Source organism: Taudactylus pleione, unplaced genomic scaffold (genome assembly GCF_031769625.1).
Source record: "Taudactylus pleione unplaced genomic scaffold, aTauple2 ptg001314l, whole genome shotgun sequence".
In the NCBI taxonomy this organism is placed as follows: domain Eukaryota; kingdom Metazoa; phylum Chordata; class Amphibia; order Anura; family Myobatrachidae; genus Taudactylus; species Taudactylus pleione.
Window position 1 is genome coordinate 7964715 of NW_028285714.1, and position 16688 is coordinate 7981402.

Here is a 16688-nt window from a genome sequence, read left to right on the forward strand (position 1 = left end):
CAGATGAAAATGACACTAATAAAACAGTGCATGTCTGCAGAAATATGCATAGCCATACAGGTCTCTCTCCGCAGTTGCACCTGCCCTGTAGAAGATGTAAAAAAACTCCCAAAATGTGCATACAGTAAGTGTTTCAGCAGAAGATGTATTTACATAAACACACCCTTCACAGCCACAGTAAAATCACCCCATTCCTTTCTGTTCCACCTCTCCAGTCATAAAGGGCACAAGTGCCAAATATTAACAGGTTGTAATCACACATTTGGATTTGATTTTCGAGCAACCATAGAGTGATTTTGCACGAGTTGCACTATGCAAACTAGCTAGTCAACAACCCATGATATGTCTGTCTGTCTATCTATCTATCTAAACTTACTGTAGATAAGTGATAAGTTATTCATCACAACATTCCTATATACCATATTACAATTGAAATTCAGTGGAGGTGACGGTTATTGCAGCACGAATACTATGCTTTGATGGTTACCATTTAGCCCAGGAAAATGTGTTCTTCAATAAACATACGAAGAAAAAAAAATTACTTTAAGGAAGTGCAGGAGTAAAAAATCAGTATTGATAAATGAGTCAATAGAGACTTGTATTGTATAACAATGTTCATTATATTATTTTCAGAAATATATTATATTAATCATTAAGTTTACAAGTTAATTTGTATAAAATTGAATATAAATTGGTAACTAAATGTGTACTGTCACTGATTCACTGCTGTGGCCTATAACTTGGCCCTTTTGTAACAATTAGCAATAGCCATACATATGAAATATACATAATTAACAATTACCATAATAATGAAACACACATAAGTGTCTGTTTATCACCATTACAGCTCTTGAAAGTGAATTATGGCCTACACAGATTTCCAATAAACAAACTGCCTTGTGGAAATGAAGACACATTTTATTTAGTTTGCTTTGAAAGTTATGCCTTTTCCTTTTGTGACTATGAACATGACAAAAATGTAAAATCACTTCTGTTGCCATAACATTGCTTGTAGCTGAAGCATTTTCTCTATATTCTGCTTATTGTAGCTTATGTACTGCAGTCAATTGATATTATTATACTCACGAAATGTAAGATTTGCTCAGAGTGAGTCACTAGACATTGCTACTTGAACATTGCTACAGAAAAGGAAGCTGCTCGAAGGTCTTAGTGTTTTTTACAAGAACCAAGATGTTCTTGTAAAAAAGGAAGAAAGAAAGTTACTTGCTTCTGTACAGTTACACATATAATGAGAGATTCTTTAGCAGATGAAGTCTATCTGGATCATGATAACTTCCTGAGATTCCACTTAGTGGTGGACATGGTTTTCTACAAAATAAAACTGATGGAGAAACACGACTTGAGAAAATAAGGAATATTCCCTGAAAATTCATGCTAATTCTATTGATCTGTGGTTAAATGGAATTGCCATATTTTTAAAACTAATGTACTTCAATATATGATAAGATGGTGGATTGCTATTAATATTTATGTTGGTATGAAATGGAAAAATAGGCATCATTCAGAAGTGTTAATAGTTGCTTACCACTTCTGAATTTAGGAATTAAGCTAATATGTATCAAAAGTGACTTTGAAAATAATGGATTCTCTCATGCTCCTTTTTTCCCTGTCAACTATAGGATAACTTCTAAGGAAACCAAGGCCCTGATTCAGAGCCGGACGCTCTGACCAGAGCGCTCGCTCTGAATCAGGGCCCACCTCCATTAATATGGAGCATCCTCCTGGACGCTCGTATAGCTGTGGGTCACCACCCACAGCATATACGAGCATGCAAAAAGATGGTCGCAATGGTCTTGACCATCGCAACCATCGGAACTGCGAGTGAAAGCCTGCGGTTGGGTTTCTCAACCGCAAGGCCAGGAGTGATTTTAACTCTATCAGAGCTAAAATCACTCCCACTGACATCACTAGTGATGTTAGTGGGTCCGGCTTCAGACGGTAGGCGTTCCCTTGGGAACGCCTCCATCTGGCAGGCACGCCCCTGGCACGCCCACCAAAGGGGGCGTGCTTTCTGTCACCAACGACAGCACGCCCCCTTTAATGAGACACTCCGAGCGAAGGAAAGTCCTTCGCTCGCCGGGTCTCGCGCATGCGCACGATGGAGCTCCCTCCATCGTGCGCATGCACAGTGGGGAATATCGACCCACTTGCGAGCGTACTGCCGCTCGCGAGTGGGTCTGAATGACCCCCCAATCTTCTGTTCTTTTTTAATCATATATCTACAATGTTATTACACTCTGCAAAATAGTTAGGTATTATTCTTGGAGACAAGTTGCATTTAAATTTCCCTATATGTAAGCAGTGTTGACATGTATTTACAATGACTGCCTGTGGACTTTCACCAAATAGGTATTTGGACTGATGAGGAGATGTATCAAACCTTCTAAAGGTGGGCAGGTGGAAAAGTTGTGTATGACATTTTATTTGCCAGATGGGATCAACATTAATAATATAAGGTGTTGTTAGTTATATTATTTTAATGGGAGCCTTAATTATGTAGTATGGTGCTGACTGGGAGCAAACTAGCTCTTAATGTCCTCGTTGATGGCTGGCTTATCTGCATCTACACCATCTGTAGAATAGATGGTGATGCCGTGTGCCAGTACCCGTGTGCCAGCACCCCCTGCAACAGTGGCATCACCAGCCCCTGAAAGCCGAGAGCAGGTAAATACATGTGCAAGACCCCTCCCCCTCCCAGCAGTATGAAAGAGAGGACAAACCCTGAGGGTGGTGGACAGAGCCCTTTCCTTTGGACATCATCCAAGCTGCCTGGTGACCTGTTCTGTGGGTGGTGTGAAGGGAGTCAAAGCTTTCCTCTCTGTCTGATTTAAATAGAGGTGAATTTAGCCTGTAGGAGCCCTGGGAGCTGTCCAGTGCTGATTCGGCTACAACTTATGAGTAAAGACAGTGGTTCTGTAACCCGAAACTCTTACAGTTACATTTAGTGGCCAGTGAATACTGTACATAAAGCTAAAAAAGGAGCACTTTCATTCATTTACTCTATTAGCTAGATAGTATAATTAATATTATTCATAAGGAAAGCACTTTCCGGGAACACAGCACTAGTTTGTGGAGGAACAAATAAAGCATTCAAAAGACTACTTGGAAGCAATTAATAGTGGTATTGTCCCATCAAACAGGTCTCTTTTAGACTTCATGCAAAGACAGAAATATATGATTTAAATTAATTCAAGCAGTCTGACAAATAGTGAGGATCGCATCTGGTTAAGATAGGAGAACATTATCATTACAACACTTGTGTAAATTCTTCTTTAACCATATCTGAGTACAGTCTCACTTGCAATGTCCCTCTTGTGATCAGCATCACATTTTCAAACCTGCATAATACCTTGCAGATAGCCATGTTTTTCCTTATTCAGGATAATCTACTTTTCTTTTAGAAATAGATACTTATTAATGTATGGCAAATGCTAAAATGGTGATATGTGATATCCAAGACAAATTAGCTACAATTGTTACTGAGAAATTGGAGTCTTACAATTTATTTGTTAACTTCAAGATAGTTTTCTTTTAACAAGAATGACCAACTACGTTCATTTATTATTATTTATTTATTACCAGTTATTTATATATAGCGCACACATATTCTGCAGCGCTTTTACACTCATAACTTATTGATTATCTGAAATAATAAACTTTTGATGGAAACATTGTCTGTTATTGTGTCTGGGTGTTTGGGGGAACCTGCCTATCTGCCAATGTGTGTTCAAAATAAAAAGATCCAAAAATCATCCAGTAAGTCTGCCTACAGAAAGTATCTACCTGCCGCAGTGGTCTTCATTGGTCTGTTAGCACACCTTGCATAGAAAGTTGCAAACTCAATTATAATTTTGTGTACAAGGGAGTAGATTGAGTTAAACATTGCTGCCAGTTTACACCTGCACCACACCATTTGCTTTTTTTTTACCAACAGAGAGCCACAGTTGCACATAGCAACCAGTCAGATTATACCTATCATTTTATAGAATGTACTAGATAAAAAGTAGCTAAAGAGTTGACTGGTTGCTTAGATTTTTACCTGTCTACTCTTGGATATCTTCGACATGGAAAAGGAGCACCAAGGAAAGTGGAGCCCATCTATGTTGGCAGTCTATTGCTAGATACTTAAAAGATGTTCCTGCAGTGAAAAATAGCTGAATAGAGTACTCTTCTTCAAAGGTACATTTATACATTTTTTACATGTAATAGCCATATTGGTGAAAAAAGTGTACAGTGATTACAAAATTTAATTCAACTGTTTCTCACTAACTATGCCTAATAGAAAAATTAAAACAACAGATTTTAATTCAGCATCCAAAATATTGTGAGTTTCACTTATTTCACTTTATGGTACAGAAAATTATTATAATTTTGTTAACCAGTGTTGTCAATGATGTCTTTGGATTATGTACAATGTGTTAATCTTCAGCATTGTTTGGTAACCTTTGATCCTCCAAATACTTCATAGCTCAATGATATCTGCTACTGTAAATTTCAGCTCAACTCAAATTTTATATTTTACAGTCTGTATAAAAAATTAAATGGGACAATGTTCATTTTTTTCCATAAATTAAAGGATATCTTCATTCTTTCTTCTCTGGAAAGCTCTTGTTAATTCTGGATACCAGCTGGTACAATGGTATTTAATTGCTCCATATGAAATGTTGAAATCCCATCCCACCAGTTACAAAAGTGGATTTCTAATTGATGCTGTTTAATTGTTCAAATCAAAAGGTTCTTAGAGAGGCACAAAAAATATTACTGCATTGTAGGTGGATGTGAAAAAGAATACAGTGTCAAACATTGTGAAAGGGTTTCAAAGTGTCAACAATGTATAAAAGGAGTAGCTGAATGATACTGCATAGTTCATTTGAAAAGAAAAGGTTATTTTTAATGCAATAGAGTTTTTTATATTTAAAATGGCATGCCTTGCTGGGTTACCATAAAGTTTCTACACATTGTTTGCATTTAGTTTAAGACAGAGAAAACTAGCAAAAATAATAAAACAGAAAAAAAAATGCATTTTCATTTCTAATGAGTGTAGTATAAAAACCTTCAGTAAGTATAAAATAATGCTTTTTGCAATTTTGGAAAGCTAGAGTGTTTCTTTGTCATATTTAAAAAATATATATATGCCCTTGTTAAAGGTGGATGGATCCACTGAAATAGCCAATGGGCCATTGATGAGTCTATGTCTTAGGCTGAGAGAATGACCATCCCTGTTTAAAGCTGCACTTGGATTTATTACCGCTTGTGGATCATTATGGCTGTTTTTTCTACAACACACTATATTGAATAAGACTAAAGAGGTGTGCTGGTCTCTCTTTTTGTTTACTTTGAACTGAATTAGTATTCTTTATGCTTTTACTGATTTTTAAGTATATATATATATATATATATATATATATATTAAAAGTGTTTAATAATAAGTAATAGGATAGCAATATTTAGACAAGTGTAGAATAATTATGTAATTAATTGTGTGGTTGTGATATATGTCATATGTGAATATTGCATAGAGGAGAGTTGTGATAGGTTGGCGCAATTACCAAACTATAATTTCACACACACACATATATATATATATATATATATATATATATATATATTATACACTTAAACTGCAATATGCAACAAAACCGCACACTCAAGCAAGGGAGACGTTAGGCGGAGGTTGTCATGCGGCTTGTTACAGTTTCCTCCATTGTTTTTAATTTCTGATTAACTTTTACATATTGTAGATTTTAACTTCTAATGCTGTCACCTTTCTTTTAATACGGTCTTTTCTACTTTTGTATTTAGCTTCTCATTGGATTTTAAAGTTCCACTAATTGCCCACCCTGCCAGATGTAACCAATGCAGTGCACCACAAATGACTGCCTCGGATGGTTCTTTCTTAGGCAAGATGAGCAACACGTGGTACTATTTATTCAGTGCCTATCTTATTGCAAACATTTCAGTTACCCGTATATATCTTAATTTCTTGTATGGCTTATCCCACACATTGTAACCTCTCTAGTGTGCCCAAGATGGCTGTCTCGACTGGAACGCCCGCAGGTGGGATGAAAAAATACTTGGAATTGATGGTTATGTAAGGGCTCAGCTTTTATCTTTTGTACACTGCAACTTCCCTATGTTGTGTCATCTCTTCTAGACGTTGCTTATCCCACCATAGGGTAACCTATGTAGGGTGCCCAAATGGCTGCCTCACTTGGTACCATTCGTGGATGGGTTATTTAACCTGTTTATTTTATTACTCAAAATGGCTGCACTAACCCTGCATTAAGTTCATTGTCCCTGTTCACTATGTTCATTGTTTTTTGTTTTGTTCTTGCTGTAATACTAAACCTCTGGGCTACATATGATTTTGTGCTTGTAAAGAGACTTGAGTCATGCTGGAGAAAAGCACTATATAAATAAAATTATTATTATTTTTAAATCCTTATGTGTGTGTATGTATATATATATATATATATATATATATATATACACACACATACAGTGCATATACATATATAAATATATATATATATATATATATATATACACGTTATATATGTGTGCATATATATACTACATATTGTGACAGGGTCAGCATAATTCCAGATGAAGTAAATGTGGAATATCCAGATCTCGCAAGTTTGGCAGAGCAAAGGCATTAGGTTTGTGTAAATGTCCAGTTGAGGTGTTGCCTCAATCAGTGCCTGGATAGGCAGCTGATTACAGACACTTGTGAGAAGCTGGTTTAAGAACTGCAGGGAAACTGAGCCTGATGGTGAAATAGTCGCCCAGCTTATAGGCCTGGGGGTGACTAGTATTAGGGTACCTGGACCTGCGAGTACAGGTGTAAACAAATTAAGGGTATTTTTGGAAAACTCAAAGTCTTCTGCAAAAAACAAAACAAGGCTTGATATCAATGTGTACTGCATAAAATAAATAATGATATTGGTGTTGGAATGTGATCAAGAAAATGGCACAAAATTAGCTTAGAACAGGTGTGAAAAAAGCCTCTGGTTATGCTACTTACGTATCTTCACTAGTCAGTGAAGATACTTAAGTAGCGTAAAGATCAGCCAGTGTCCAACGTCATTCCCTACCATCCAAGTGGGCATGGAGGGGGAATATATCCTTGTGGTGAGCGAAGCGAGCCACCATGCCCGCAGCATGGAGATCGAAGCGAGCCCGCAAGGTGCCAAATGGTATTTCCTCATCTTTACGCTACTTAAGTATCTTCACTGACTAGTGAAGATACGTAAGTAGCATAACCAGCGCCTCCAGCAGGGGGCTGCAAAGATGAGGAAGTACCTTAGAATGTTATCAATAGCTATAGTTAATTACACAGTTGATGCTATCATATGCTCACAAAATATTATTTTCCTCTATGAAGTTCATTGGGCAGTTGCCACAGTGGGGTTTTTATTTCACCATTAGCTCAGGGAACAACACTGTTTGACTTTATGGGCTCGATTCTGTTCTGCGCAAAGTGAATAGCTCTGGGAATCAGCTCCCGGAGCTATTCAATACACCGCACAGCTAACCCCGACTAAGGATTTCATCTAGCACCCCTCCGGGGATGAGAGTAGAAATCCTACAAAAGTCCCGTCGCGAGGCTGTTTTCTGCCAATTGCACCTGGAAAACAGCATCGCGCCGAGAAGTTAGGTCGGGGAATGCCCGTTCTTGCGCCTTAAACAGGGTGTTTGGTCGGGAGAACGGGCATTCTCCGACTAAACACCACGGGCAATTAAATAGCTCTGGGAGCAATTGAATCGAGCCCTATGAAAGGTTTAACTTGATGGATTTGTGTATAACTTTTAATTATCTAACGATGTCAAGACGCTTGTTTTCCTTTTTCCTTTGTTTTTTTTAATAGCAAGATTCTATTTTTGGAAATCTATGTGAAGGAACATTTTACAACAATTAATACGGTTAGACTATTAAAATAAAAATGTTTTCTTTTAAAAAAAAACTCATTTGAATTTTGCAATGTATTTAATTAGAGATCTTTGCATAGCTGTAATTAAATTTACTATTTTGTTTTGATGATTCACATTTTAATATGTTGCTTACAGCTAGAAAAGTATATTCCAAGGAATTCATGAGAAGGCTGACAAGGAGGGCAGGAAAGCAATTGGCCACCTGGGCTCTCTTGTTTTTATAGGCAACATCCACATCCATGGAAGTAATTAATGCAGAGAGACTGCAGGTGTCATACCAAGTCATACATTAGATTCTGTAACACAGCTTCAATAGTGATTCTATTACATTAATAAAGATCATGTAGTAACAGAAAAAATAAAGGACATTTTAAAGTCAATGTTACTTACTTCAGCAAATACATATATATATATATATATATATATATATATATACACACACACACACTGTATGTATGTATATATAATTAATGGCACATTGCCGTTAAATGAGCTGTAGGCCTAATTCACAGTTGCACACAAACTCAATGGCTTGCTTACATCTCTGATGTTTGAATATCTGCGCATGCACAGGATCTGTATTGAGCATGTGTAGATCTCCTTCTGTGAGTTCATTGCCAGTGCAAGGATGCTACAGTCTGATTGACAGGCTGCGGCCATTTGGGTGTGGAGCAGGGGTGGCGTCAGGCAGCATCCCAGTAAACAGGGGTATTTTGGCCCTGTTTTCTGGATGTGGTAAAGCCAGTGGTTGCATCTTTGTATGCAGCTTTACTGGCTTCAGCTGTGTGATAACACAACCATCCTAAGAAACCTGAAGTTTGCTCAGGTGACCCATGGCCACAAAGAGTAATCAGATACTGAGGTGTTTATTACAGAAGGTGCCTCTTGCAACATTAGCATATGTTATCATCGCTGTTGTGTCGAAAGTCGTGTTAAAATCATACTATTAATTATTTTAAGATTAAGTAATGTAATCCAAAAAACAATGTAGTGTTGTTGTTGTTGTTGTTATTATCACTATTATTATTATTATACAAATTTTCAGAATTTTAGTATGGTAATACTATTTAAATGTATCAGTATTGTTATTATTATGAAATAGATTTAGCTGATGACCAATAGCACCTACTGTATGACTTTCACAGGTAAAATAAGTGGACTCATTTTGCTGCAGAAGCTGATACCCACTCACCTAGGATGTGATGAGTGTCTTCACTTTGCCAATGCCAAGGATCCACGAAAGTAAATAATGCATGTCACTCTGAGACCCCAACAGGCTGGAGACCCCTTGGCTTATCTCACTAGGCATCCTTCACTCAACTGGGGGCAGCTGAAAAAGCAGCTTCAAAGCCCAACTGCAAAACCTAATTGCAAAAATGTTTTAGATGTATATGTATAGCTTTTAATCACCAAATATCTCAGCAAACAATGTATAGACTTTTAATGTTATAGGGATTCCTACATAAATCATTATCAATAATTGTGAAAAACAATTATAGATATGAGTATATTTGTGTTTTACAAACTAGTATGTATTTTGTGTAATGCTGGACATTTATGGATTGATATTGTCACCCAGATGAGATATCTTAAGGTTACCAAAATGTACATGATCTAACCATTCAGCCCAGGGACTAACCACCAGGATTAAATAAAGGCTGCAGTAAGCTTCAGCTACATCAGGCTGGCCATTGGAGCAACAATTGTGACCATCAGTCACGATGGTGATCCCAGGCTGCGAACTCGGTCACAGCGCTGGGATCACAGATGCAGGAAGGAGGTGTCTGTTTCCTACAGTCACCTCCTGCTGCATTTGCCTTTGAGATGGACAGAATTGCACAGCCGCTTGTGTGCAGCTCTGCAATTCCATCCATCTCTGAATCAGGCCATGCATACACAGAAAAATAGAGGTCAATCTTACCAAAATGCTCAATAATATCACAATTAAATAATTTTGATTATTAACCCATTCACTGCTAAGAGTAAGTATGACTTACATTCTAGATACATTCAATGCAGTGATTTTTGATGAGATGAGGCAGAGCCTTTCCTGTCATACTTAGGTATACTCCACAGTTTTGACTATACTTAAAATTATAAGAAAAATGTAAAGAAAATATTATAAATATTATCTTTGTATTATTCTAATCATTTTTATAGTCAAAACTCTGGAGTAACAAGTGTATGGCAGGTGCGGCATTGCCTCCCCTGTATATCTTTTCTACACATCCCTGATCAAAACTCACCAAATTTCCAGCACTATATACTGCTGCACCTTTGTATAATGCCCACATGAACCCTCGGGTTGATATATGTATCTGTATATCTGGTTCTGATACTAGCCAGTGCCTCCCCAGTCATTTACCTGATCAGACGTCACAGATTCAATGGCTGCTTAGGGTTCATCACTCATCCTCTGTGGTGCATACAATTCAGGAAGAAGAAAATATTTATTCTGGAAACTGTCTACTGAGTGGGTGGATATGAGTGACAATAGAGTTATCGGCACACCCATGCAACTCTGGAAAAAAAAAAAAATTCAGGGATGGTGGGATTTTCTGTGAACCTTAATCTGGGAAGCCTATTTACAGTATCAAGCATCAAAGCAGTTCTCCCTGTTTTGGTAATAGCAAACTCAAAAGAAAATAACCAAAGCTTTACAACAGTCTTCACTTTTTAGAGTAACTAGTGTTATCAAAATGGTCAGGGAAATTCACAAATTTGATTCTTGTAAACTCATGATTGTGTTTTAGTGGTTACTATTGCTGCCTGATAGAGTTTGAATCCAACCAGCATCTTATACATGTGGAGTTTGTATGTTCTCCCTGTTTTTGTGTAGGTTTCTTCCAGGTATTCAGAATTTATCAAAAATTCCATAAACATACTTGTATGTTTGTATTGTCTTCCTTACAAAATGTTCTGAGCGGTGTAGCAATTATCTTTATCTTCAAATTTTTGTGTCTAATTTGCATCACAGTTTCAGCAAACACCACTCAAAGAGGTTTATTTACAAAGTGTCTTGCTAGTAAAAGCACTGCCCTTTTAAATATTGGGCATAAACACGAACAGAAGTGTTGGGCTTTACAAACCAACACTTTATAAATAAAACTCTAAGTATATAAGACACACTGAGCTCTGACTTTACAATTAGGGCAATATTTACTAAGTTGCGGGTTCTAAACCCCGGCGGTTTAGTGGCAGTTTGACGGCGGGTTCTATTCTGTTCTAAATCCCAGGGGGTTTGGTGGCAGTTTTGCAGCAGTTTCTAAATTACAGCCCTCTTCTATTCTATTCTAAATTTTTTGACTGTGGTTTGGTGGCGGTTTTGGTATCTGCAGATTTACTAAGGCCAAAACTGCTGCAAAACTGCAGTCAAAACACATTTTAGAATAGAATAGAACAGGGATGTCATTTAAAAACTACTGCAAAATCGCCACCAAACCCCCGAGGTTTAGAACAGAATAGAACCCGCCGTCAAACCACCACCAAACCGCCGGGGTTTAGAACCCGCCGCTTAGTAAATTTTGCCTTTAGTGTTTAATATTTACAAAGTCACAGATGAAGCACAACAGAACTTGGCTTGAGAAAAAGCCGCTGCTGCTACATCGCAGCACTACCTATATGGTTCAGACTCAGTCACACACAGATGTACGAATGTTGAACATCAAATTGATCAGTGAAAGCTAGTAAAGTAGTTTTTTCACTGCCAACTATTATATTTCTGCAATTAAGATGCACATTTTCAATTATAAAGAAGCTTGGTGTGGGATTTGGTGCATCGAGAAGGGCTATTTGCCAAAGCTAGAGCCACAGTTTATAAGTACACATTTGTATCTATTGTATGAGCTTCTAAAACTGCATGTAGTTTGCAGGGTATGTAGCTATAGGCATGTAGTCGGCATCCCGGTGTGTGGGATGTCGACAGTCAGAAGACCTGCACCGAAATCCCGACAGGTCGGGGAACCCGGCATCAGTTTCCCGACCGCCGGCATCCCATAGATAAGTATTGGGGTGTTAGGGGGAGGTTATTGTTAGGTAGTGGGGTTAGGCATTACTGGGAGGGTTAGGGTTAGGCACCGGGGAGGTGGTGTTAGGATTAGGGTGCAGGGAGGGGGAGGTTAGATTTAGGCACTAGGGGGGATGTTAAGTTTAGGCACCGGGAGGGGGTGTTAGGTTAAGGGTGTGGGGAGGTTAGGTTTAGGCACTAGGGGGTAGGTTAGGGTTAGGCACCAAGGAGGGATAGATAAATACTTGTCGCTGTTGTCTATGGGAGTCAGCATTCTGGCTGTTGGGATGCCACTGTTGGTATTCTGACAAGCGGCATCCTGACAGCCGGAATTTCATACCCAACCTGTAGCAATGCCATATGTGCACCAACATCAGTCCCACACACAACTTTTTGGTCTTATTGCCATCATTAACATTAAAATCTTTCCCCATGATTCTGTACTAATCCTACCTCCGGCAATAGCAACTTTTCGGTGTATAGGGTAAAACACACAATATTTTTTCAAAACAATAATTTTTGTGAGAGATCGGTCTTGTTCTCTTTTATAAATAGGCCATTTAGAGAGCACTACTCTGAAATATGTACAATATCAATGGTACTCTCTATTTTAAGTAACTCTTTCATTCAGAAAGCCAGAATCTACTGCAGTAACTGCACTGCCAGAGAGAGGAGGGGGCCCATCTCTTTTAAAATTCCCCTGCTTTCAATGATAACATTTAGAAATATGTCATTATAACCTCAATAGATTTAGAGTTCAGGAATCTGACAAGTGAATATGTGTACTTTAAGGTTTTGCTGTATTATTAAAAAATAGTGATACTACTTTTACAAAGTAAAATATAATATTTCTTATGTGTGAAATGATGTTACTTTGAAATAATAAAGTAGAATTTGTTCTCAAGCATTGCTTGTACAAATACTGGCTTTTTATTTATATAACATTGTCAAGTTCTAAAGCTTTAAGTGAAGTCAAGAACACTTTAATGTCTGTAATTTCATTTTGAAAAGACTAATTTTCTTTGATATGTAATAAAACACCATAGTACAATTAGCTAGAGTTAAAAAAAAAAACACCATCAGTATCTAATACTTTATTGCTGTCATGGTTCCTGTGAATCAGAGTTTCTGCTGGAAGTTCAGTATTAACTGAAGGCTAGCTCACAGTGGATATTGTTATTTTCCAAAATCATTACACTTAGGGCCTAATTCAGTATGGAGTGCAACTGCGATCGTAATAACGATTACACACGCAGTCTCACCGTGAAGATATGGTAATGATTACGATTACAATCGCAATGCCATACGCAGCCTAACATAGGTACACCCCCTTTACCTTACATACATCTGTAATACTTTGCAAGACTGCGAAAACATTGGAAACATCGACTACAGTCATTGTACTTCCAGAATTATGAATAAATGTATTGCTATTTGCATCTATTTCTAAATGTGTTATACTGACCATCATTGCTGAATACACTTTGGGTGGATGGACAAGTGTCAAACTCCACCTAATACTTTTCAGACCATATCAGTGTATAAATGCCACTTGGGCATATCAATGTACAAATGTCAGCTGAATATAGTGATTCACTGTATTCACATATGTGTTTTTTCTATTTGTGTGTGTTTATTATTTATTGTCAGTAACAATACATATTACTTTTTAAGAATACCTCAATTAAAAGTTAATTTTATGTTCTATAATTATGAATATGTAAGATACCTGTGATAAAAAAGTTCTTTCTTACTAGCTGTTTTTTGCAAGTGTGCTCCCAAATAGAGTCCTTTTTCCTTTTTCTCTTGGAAATTTCTAGATCAACATGGAGTACAATCACAGCCTCATGCACATTTGCACAAGGTCTGATCTTACTCAGGAATTGCTAACCTCATCACATTCAGTGCAAGCCCAAGCTACCTATGACATTGTAGTGGCTATTTATGCATGCCCCTGCAACGACGTTCATATGCACTGGCACGCCTGCGTTTTGCCGACCACCCCCCCCATCACCACCTCCAAATGGTACTTCCTGTCAATCACTCTGCGATGGGTCACGATCGCAGTGGAATGTTCATGCACTGCGATGTATACGTATACACAGAACGCAACAATTGGCCGATTGCGCGCGTAATTACAGTTTTGATCGCTGCTGAATAAGGCCCTTAGATCACTGGACTGTTTCAATACAGTGATGTCCTTTAAAATTAGCGTAATTTTTTTGCCTATTCTCTTTTAAGAATTTAGAATTCAAGTAAAATTAGCAAGAAATAAATGAAAGGGAATGCAGACAGGTAGGTGTAGAGTATGACAAAATAAAAATAGGGCTAATTAGTTTTGCCACATGAACATTTTAACAATTGGGATCCTGTTTCTGATGAGATTAAGTTTACACCAATGTTTTATTGTCCTTTGGATCTAGTCAGAAAACTTGTTTATATGCTTTAATAATATAAATATCTAATTAAAATTAGTTTTTTTTGGTTGAGGTGCTTGAGGTGAGCAAATAAAATTATGACCTACCTTAGCTACTACTAAAATGTCTAAATTTCTTTATAAGCAAAGTTAGTTTGGAGTTCATGTTTTGTGCTTCAGGTTTCAGTGGATCTTTTTTATTATTGTTTTTAGTCTACTCAATTTTATATAATTTCTACAGCACATCAGGTTTTCTTTTATAGTATAAGAGAAAATGTATTCCTTAGTTTTATTGGCATCAGAAAGTAAAATATGGGTCAAACAGTACGAAAAAATTGCATATTTCCTTAATAGGGATGCTATCTTACCTTAAGGGCCTGGCTACCCCTGCTGTTTTTTTTTAAAGCTGTTCAGGAGGTCCCAGTAATTGCTATCATGTAACTGCTAGATTATAATTGACAAGGGTAAGCCCACTAAATACGGTCCTGACATTTGCTCTTTCATGATTTAGTTTAAGACATGAATGAATCTCATATGAGCAAAAATTAATAAAAAGAGGTCCAGCTACAGGGGAAATTGGCTGGACTATGAAGTAATTTTTTAAAACAAATATCCACCAAACAAAATTTAATCTGTGAGAAACTCAAATCACAGACCTCAAAAATGACAGAGCTTATGTGAAAATGGATGCTTTGGCCAGAAATTGGTGATTTTAGGCAAATTGATGGCAGGGCCTATTTTGTCCCTTTTCTACACGTCTCAAAGTTGCACCCACAATTACTCAGCTTATAAAGTCAGGCGGTTTTGCTTCTGATTCATAACATACATTTATAGAGTAATTGCTGTATCTTCCATTAATATATATCAGAGGTAATACCACTGTGGCCTCCCAGGTAACCCCACTAAGAGAGGAGACCTCTTTTGATCACGTGTGGCAAGTTCCATCTTTGATCTCTCACCTCTCACTACATTGTAGTACTTACATTGCTCAGCCAAAGTATATCAATATAATCATTACATGAGTAATTTTTGGTTATGGAATTTTATGAAGATGTATAGATTTTTTCGGGACAATATTTGGAAATGAAGATCTGAACAATACACAATGAATCTATACAACTGCTCCACGACATGAAATGAGACATCGGCGTCATAGTCTATAATTATAGGTTTTGGCTAACTATTCAGTTGTTTTTCCGTGATGGCTATTGTGTTTTTATAATGTGTCTTATTTTTGATTTATGTTATGTAATGTTCAGTCTTCATTTCCGGGTGTGCCACTTACAAAGTTATGCTTGCGTTCCATCGCTAAGCAACAGGGTATTTCCGCTCCCGGCGGTAAGCGTCGCGTCACTTCCGTTTGACATGTGACGCGACTCTGCTTCTATGAGGAGTGTAGGCTACGTGCTATCCGGCTGCTTCCAGTGCACAGTGTGCGCAAACAGCTTGATTACCTGACATGTGAGTTTGGCACATTCGGATTGGCTTCCTTTTAGGGGGTTTGCCTCACGAGATAACGTGATTGGCGGATGTTTGTTTAAATAATGGTCTGTATTACACTTCCTTACATGTCTTGAAAAAGGCTCTCATATGAGCCGAAACGCGCGTCGACTAAGGAGTGTTTTCTTCAGATCCCCTGTGGTGAGGTATGTCTCTATAAGCTTTGGGTTTTTTTGGACTATCGCCCAAATCCTTGTTTATGACATTACCCACAAGGGAGATCATTTGTCATTTTTATCTATTTATTTTTATTTTTCTATTTGTTGCTAATTTTTCGCATGTGATTTATTGTACTATTTATGGATTAACTTTTTGGTGCTGTGGAACTAAGTTTGTTGGTAATAAATTTTTTAATCTGGTATCCCCTGATTGCAATTTTTGGGAGTCTATTCTACATTGACGGATACAGAGAAAAGAAACCATTATGAGTGGTTAATCACTATTCTTACTGTGAGTTTCGGTACGCTTGCTATGTTTTCCCACCAAAGAAACCTTTATATGGTGTTTCTGCATGTGTTGATGTGAGTTACGGTACGCAGGATACTGCTGTTCTATCTCTTTGTAATTTCCGGGTGATGGGATCTTTAAAAGAAACCTTTTGAGGAACACACATCATATTTCTGCTGTGAGTGGGGTACGCTGGCGTGTCACAGGGTATTTGGGGATTTTGATCTCCTTGTCTATGAACTAAGATTGGAATTGACCTCCTGAAATATTGATATATGGATATATTTTTCCACATGTCAACTGGTCGTGAGAAAAAAACCCTGTAACATCAATCCGTTTTCTGGAGGAAGAGGAGAAGGTGTA

General features: G+C 37.5%; 1 protein-coding gene across 3 annotated transcripts in view; it reads right to left on the reverse strand.

Moving 5' to 3' along the window:
- Positions 1-16688, reverse strand: part of NRG3 (neuregulin 3) — a 944800-nt gene that overhangs the window by 754834 nt on the left and 173278 nt on the right. The window lies entirely within an intron of this gene.